Below are 6685 nucleotides of genomic sequence, written 5' to 3' on the forward strand. Positions count from 1 at the left end.
CTCATCCCCTGCACCACACTGCACAACCACAGTTACTTCATCATCTACCATCACCGCACCGCCCTGGAGCTTAGCTCTATCTGTGGAGAGCTGAACCAACTCTGCTGCATTAACATCAGCTCCAGAGGACCTGCTCCACAGCGGCGGCTCCATATAGCCGCATACCACAGGTGGCGTCACGAACATTATATAAAAACTATAATCCCCTTTCCCAAAGATGCCTTTTATTGACCGCCCTGTTCCACGGACCGGGTCACCGCCACTGTGACATCTCCCCTGGCAACGACCGGCCCGGCTACAGAGTACCCCACGGCCCAGGGGGTGAGTCACATATGTCTGGCTACATTCCCACTAGATGTACTTGGTCTCGTTAAATTCACTTCTATTGAGTGAGGCCGAATACGTCTTATCGGAATGTGATCAAATGTATGCAAATCGCATATTTGTGCTTGCATGACCACCCGATCTCGGCAGCGACACCGGAGAATCTTGACAACGTGCGATTCACGTGCTGCAAGAATTAAAAGTGCCTGCAGACTTTCACAACAACCCCCTTTAAGCAACTTTCTAGATCGTTAAAAATGTTCTTTCATTTTGCTGCCCCAGTATCAGTAGGTCCTTTTTAGAGATTTGTACAAATGTTGCAAGTTTTTCAGAGGTCCCGGAATGATATTTCTCTCTGCCATCTCCTTCCCTTCTCTCAGTGTTAGAGATTGCAGCCGGGAGGGGAAGTAGGTAGTAAACAAATTTCCAAAGTGAGAAGAAGAAAGAAATGTGCAGTCTCATGGAGGGTAGAGAAAATAGGATGTAGAAAAGTGCATAAAGAAGAAATAACTGCAGGATAGAAGCTGTGCTGATATATGAGCAGTGAAAAGAGCAGCTCCTTGGACATATACAGATATTATATGCAGCCTATATTACCGGATGGACATTTCCAAGAGTTAAAACATCCGAAACTTGGATCAGGCTGCAAACTGCACTTCTGTAGATGTTTTTGTAGATATATATATGTGATACAAACTTTGCTCAACCTGAATTAGCATTTTTTTGTGGCTAACTCTGTAGTAGATTACACGTTTGAGTGTTTGAGTGTATATTCTAATGGATGATGGATTTTGACTTTTTACATCCTTTTTTATATCTTTCATGTCTTCAATTTGTTAACGAAAATGTACACATGAAATATATGTGGGTTTTTGATGTGTGACAATGTATTACCTGACAGACCTATTGAATTGTTACCCTCCATTAACACTTTTATTGATTTTATGCACATTTAAATCATGAAGGTGGTGTCTATCATACCCACTAACAATAGCATCGAAATAGAAAAAAAATATGTGAAATCAGCAATTTTGTCACATTAATTCTGGTAAATTGATAAATTTGAAGGTATAAGACTAAAGTCACACAGAAAACCTTGACTGAGGAAAAATCTTAGCCGGGTCACCAGACATGTCCAGTTTATAAAGACTTTGCCAGTTAATGTTACAGTCTACCTTTTTAAGCTCTAAGTATTGTTTTATTATTATTCTTTAGCGGTTTCTGATAAATATTTCCCAAGACCAATTTTACCGATTGGCAACTATATGCCAAACAAAAGCCAATTATGCGCACTGAGCGATCTTTACTAGATCAATCAGTGCCATGGTTCTCGGCAGTGCGAGTCCTGTTTACACAGGATGATGAACCACCGAGAATGATGATCTTTTACGCTGTGCAAAAGATCATTTCACCCAACGAACAAGCGTGTTGCTCGTTCATCGGGTGATTGACAGTCTGTTTACACGGCAAGATAATCGTGAAACGGGCGTTTTTAACAAAGTTCGTTCACGATTATCTTACAGTGTAAATTCTCCTTAGGTTTCTAGATATTCATACATATTCCAATTACCCGAGCAGAAACCTGTTGTATAAGTGTATGGGTTATGCCAGATATCATTAGGACAGATATGTATTATGTAGGCGGATGTCAATAGCCCATTCAATACAAAAGGACCAGGTGTGACTGGTATTATGGCCTTCCGTATGTGTTACTCAGAAGTTAACATTGAGACCGTGGCAATACAGTTGAATATAGCTATTAGCATTTCATCAATTAAAAAAACAACGATGGAGCCTAATTATGGTTTAAAGAGAATCAGGATTTATTCCCCAAACTAATGGCATTCATTTAAAGGAATATTAATACTGAGTAAATCCTTTCTTGTAGAAATCCATTTTGCTGTTTTAGAGAAATCCAGAGTTGAAACTGTAGCTAATGAGTTGCAAGTGCAGTGGGGTGGAGATTGCACTTAAAGCTCTCCTGCCTCTCTCCCTATTTCCCACCCGCCGCCTGCCTCTTATCTCTGATTGACTGGTCACTCATGCTTCAGTACAGGACAGGAGGCAGGCAGTGGAGGGAAATAGGGAGAAAGTCAGGAGAGCTGCAAGTGCAATGTCCACCACGCTGCACTTGCAGCTCATTAGTTGCAAACTGAACTATGGATTTCTCTAAAACACCAAAACAGATTTCTTCAAGCAAGGCAAGGATTTACTCAGCATTAAAACGCCTTTACGTAAATGCCATTAGCTTGGGGTATAAAATCCTGACGATAGATTCTCTTTAAGTCTAGTCCTCTACAGTTACAAGATCAGTTTTCAAAAGTCACCAGCACTGCTTCAACATCAGACTTTTCCCAGAAATGGCGTATATCTCAGATAATCCTCAGAGGTATTCACCTCCTCTACTATACAGGGAAAGCAGTTCACAGGGTATAGCTGGTGGCTGTCGACAACTCTTTCCTCCTAATGGGTATGTTCCGATGCAAGTACTTCTGCCAATGGGAAAAAAAAGTGCGTTGTGCAGACCATGCAACAATGTAAATAAGCCTGTAATTTTAAATACTCACAAAGCACGCTGATCACAAAGCCCAACCCCTGGTGAATCCTTTGTAGATGTGCAGGTGAGTTTTGAAAACTGACCGAGACCATTGGTTCCATATGGCCATATTGGCAATGTCTGTGTTCATGCTGGTTTCTTTCAAAAAGTTGACCCTAAAGTGTGGTGCCAATGGGAATACATTTTAGGACAGTGCTGAGGAATTTGACATAAAAATAACAGATAACACAGAATTCAATTACCGGTATTTATCATGTGCCGGTGGAACAAGTGTGGACATGACGCTATAGCATTTACATTGTATGAAGAACAGGTATAAACCATAAGCATTTGCTGTCCATCTTGGAGTATCCAGACGTTGCTGTGATTAATATAAAAACCACCTGTCTTATGATCTTAACCATCAGTATCTTTTTCTACGTTGACTCTAGGGCTATGTATAAACAAATGGAAACTCCAGTGACATGTCATCTTGGCAACGAATCACAGATGTCATACACTAAATTAGGGACAAAGAACCACAGGACGTCCTGAAAAGTCCAATGAGTAACACGGGGATGAAACTAAAAAAGGAATTTTAGAGGAGGAACAGATGAACGCATGAATAATTCGCTTTGTTTGTATTGCACAACTCATGGTTATAGATTAATTTATGCTCAACTGTAAATCAGAAAATGTAGTTATGAGTGTTTATTGCAAACTCATAGTTTTAACATAGATGAATTAAAATTTTTACATTCTCAGCTTTCAATTTTACTGCAAATGAATTAAAAAGGAAAATAATAGAAATCTAAATATTTAGTAAAAAAAATAAATATTCGGTATTCTAATAATGATTTCACCACACATAAACTGGCCTTTTTTTTAACTGGATATGCGTCGATTTTGTCGATACTATGCCATGCCTTGGTGGTTACCTGACCCACATATTTATGTTTCTGAAATCTCCTGTCATTTAGCTTCTAGAAACCAATTTCTGGTGAATGTGCGCTGGAACTGTATGACTTTCCATTTTGCCTGTACTTTGAATTCTATTGCTCATGCCTGCATAACACTGTTTGGTACATGCACAGTAGCAGATATGTTTTAATGTGATTTTATGTTACAGAGTGGGTGGTGGAACCACTGTGCTATGATCCGAGGAGAGCCCGGAGGATCCTGACCAACTCTGGCTTCGGATGTATGGAGGCTGATGATACCGCGATCCGAGGAGAGACGAGGACGGCAGAACCAGGTGCTACTCCGCAACTGACCTCGGGTGGATGGTAGCTGATCTCCAAGGGACAGGAGGCAGGAGTGGCCAGGAATGGTAGTCTGGCACAACACAGGCAGGCTGGTGCTGGTGGGCACAACTGATAGACAGGAAGGCTGGCACAGCTGGTATACAGGCCTGCAGGTGGGCTCGGCAGATAGACAGGCAGGCTGGCACAGCTGGTATGCTAGCAGGCAGGCACAAATGACAGACAGGAAGGCTGGCATGGCTGATTGACAGGTTGGCTGGCACGGCTGATAGGCAGGTGGGCTGGCACGGCTGATACACAGGTGGGCTGGCACTGCTGATAGACAGGTGAGCTGGCATGGCTGATTGACAGGCAGGTATGCTCAATACAAGCACTGGGACCTGAGAACTAGCAATTGTGTTAGGGAAAACAGACAAACAACGTTGCACAGGCATCTCCCATCAGGTGAAGGTGCCTTAAATAATAAGTGTCTCCCAGCCTTTGGCTGGGGACACTTTAGGACAGCGCAAGCTGTCCCTTTAAGAGAACGGGACCACGTACGCACCCCCTAAGCACAGTGCCCGGGGAACCAAGCCGTGCGTGCACCCCGAGCGGCAGCAGAGCAGGAAGAGGAAAGAGGAGCAGAACATGCAGGATGGGGGCTGCGGCGGTGAGTGAGTCGTCATCTCTGCCAGGGGGAGGGAGGCAGGATGCAGAGACACCGGCGCTACACTTTAATTTAGCTTGCATTATATAAGCATTAATTTCCCTACCAGGAGAAGAGTTTTAGTACTGCTTTTGTGCATGAGCCAGTCAGGGAAATTAGTGCTTGGAGGTGTTGAAAAGCCAGTAGGATGCAAAATAAAGGTACTTTATTAATTTTTACAACTTAAGATATGTTTAAAGAAATATACTGTGTTTATAAGAAAGTGGCAAAATCATTCAACTTCTTGGTTAATGTAGACAACAAATTCAGACATTCTGTTAGTTGAAATAAGTTACAAGTGTCTAAAGTTCAGATTTATTCATACTAGCGCTTTTTATGGCACAAATTGTCCACTCATTAGTTTTGTTCTATAAACCTTGCACACCTATTATAAGTTAACATTTCACATATAATGGCTTCATTAAAATGGATTCTATGATGGCAGCATAATCAAAGACTTATAATTTCAGATAAATAGACAGATGTTCTCCTTGAGGAGAAGATAGAAGGGTTTTATTACTGTTTCTGCCTTCTTTTTTTTCAGTCTGAACAAGCAAACAGCATTGGCAATGCTCAGCAATCTTATCACTTGTTGTCTACCATATCATACCAACAGTAAAATATGGTGGTGGTAGTGTGATGATCTGGAGCTGTTTTGCTGCTTCAGGACCTGGAAGACTTGCTGTTGTTAATGGAACCATGAATTCTGCTGTCTACCAAAAAATCCTGAAGGAGAATGTCCGGCCATCAGTTCGTGACCTCAAGCTGAAGCGCACTTGGGTTATGCAGCAGGACAATAATCCACACCACACCAGCAAGTCCACCTCTGAATGACTTAAGAAAAACAAAATGAAGACTTTAGAGTGCTCTAGTCACAGTCCTGACATTATTCCGACTGAGATGCTGTGGAATGACCTTAGAAAGGCAGTTCATGCTCGGAAACCCTTCAATGTGGTTGAATTACAACAATTTTGCGAAGATGAGCGGGCAAAATTCCTCCAGAGCGTTGTAAAAGACTCATTGTCAGTTATCGCAAACACTTGATTGCAGCTGTTGCTGCTAAGGATGGTCCAACCAGTTATTTGTCCTGATGAAGCTTTGTCCTGTTAAAAAACTTGTAAAACTTTGAAACATGTTGACGAATAAATCGCTTACACTTGGATTTTGCATCTCTTCATTCTTCTTCGACGGCAGCGCAGATTAACCCATTTGCTTCCAGTTTTTTGTCTTACAATTTTCTTCGTGGGTCTGCAGCAGCCTCAGACTCTATCAGTGATTGTGTGCTCACTACAAGACCAGGTCTATTTACGCTTTTTATCCTTTCCAGTATTCTTCTCTTAATTATAACTTTTTTTTTAAATTTTCCCTCAATACAGTCTTGTTTGTTGTTGGATGAGTTACAGTTTTGAATGAAAACATTTATTTTACCATATAACTAGTGTTGAGCGAACATGCTCGACACTGCTCGGTACTCGCCCGAGCATCACGTTAATCGGGATGTTCGGCGACCACCGAGCATTTCCTGGTTACTCGGGCAGGAGCTCGGGTCTCCGCCCTGCATGTTTGGCTCTCTTTACTGAGCCAATGAACAAGCAGGGATTGCCAGGCAGTCACTGTAATGCTGCAGCCATGTTGGTTGTGGGCATTACAGTGATTGGCTGGCCGCACAGTGTCACCTCGAGTATTTAAAACCGGGCGCCGCCATCTTGGACACAGTCGCTCCGGATTAGACAGTGTAGGGACAGCGCTGCTGATTTAGGGAGAGATATAAACTGCGAAATAGTTAGTGTAGGGTCTGTAAAGGCTGCCAGAACAAACAAACAGTCCTTTTCAGGACTAATATCCATCCCAGATACCAGGCAGGCAGGCTGTATAGGA

At 42.3% G+C, this 6685-nt stretch overlaps 1 long non-coding RNA gene across 1 annotated transcript in view; it reads left to right on the forward strand.

The window, feature by feature from the left end:
* LOC141253052 (uncharacterized) overlaps positions 1 to 5824 on the forward strand; it is a 55859-nt gene extending 50035 nt beyond the window's left edge. Inside the window, exons 2-3 of the long non-coding RNA XR_012314207.1 lie at positions 3990 to 4115; positions 5352 to 5824. This is a non-coding gene — a long non-coding RNA (uncharacterized lncRNA). The remainder of the gene's footprint in view (positions 1 to 3989; positions 4116 to 5351) is intronic.
* Positions 5825 to 6685: the final 861 nt, after the last annotated feature.

The sequence above is a fragment of the Phyllobates terribilis genome, unplaced genomic scaffold (genome assembly GCF_046119375.1).
Source record: "Phyllobates terribilis strain yellow unplaced genomic scaffold, ASM4611937v1 Scaffold_2__4_contigs__length_985480577, whole genome shotgun sequence".
Classification (NCBI taxonomy): Eukaryota; Metazoa; Chordata; class Amphibia; order Anura; family Dendrobatidae; genus Phyllobates; species Phyllobates terribilis.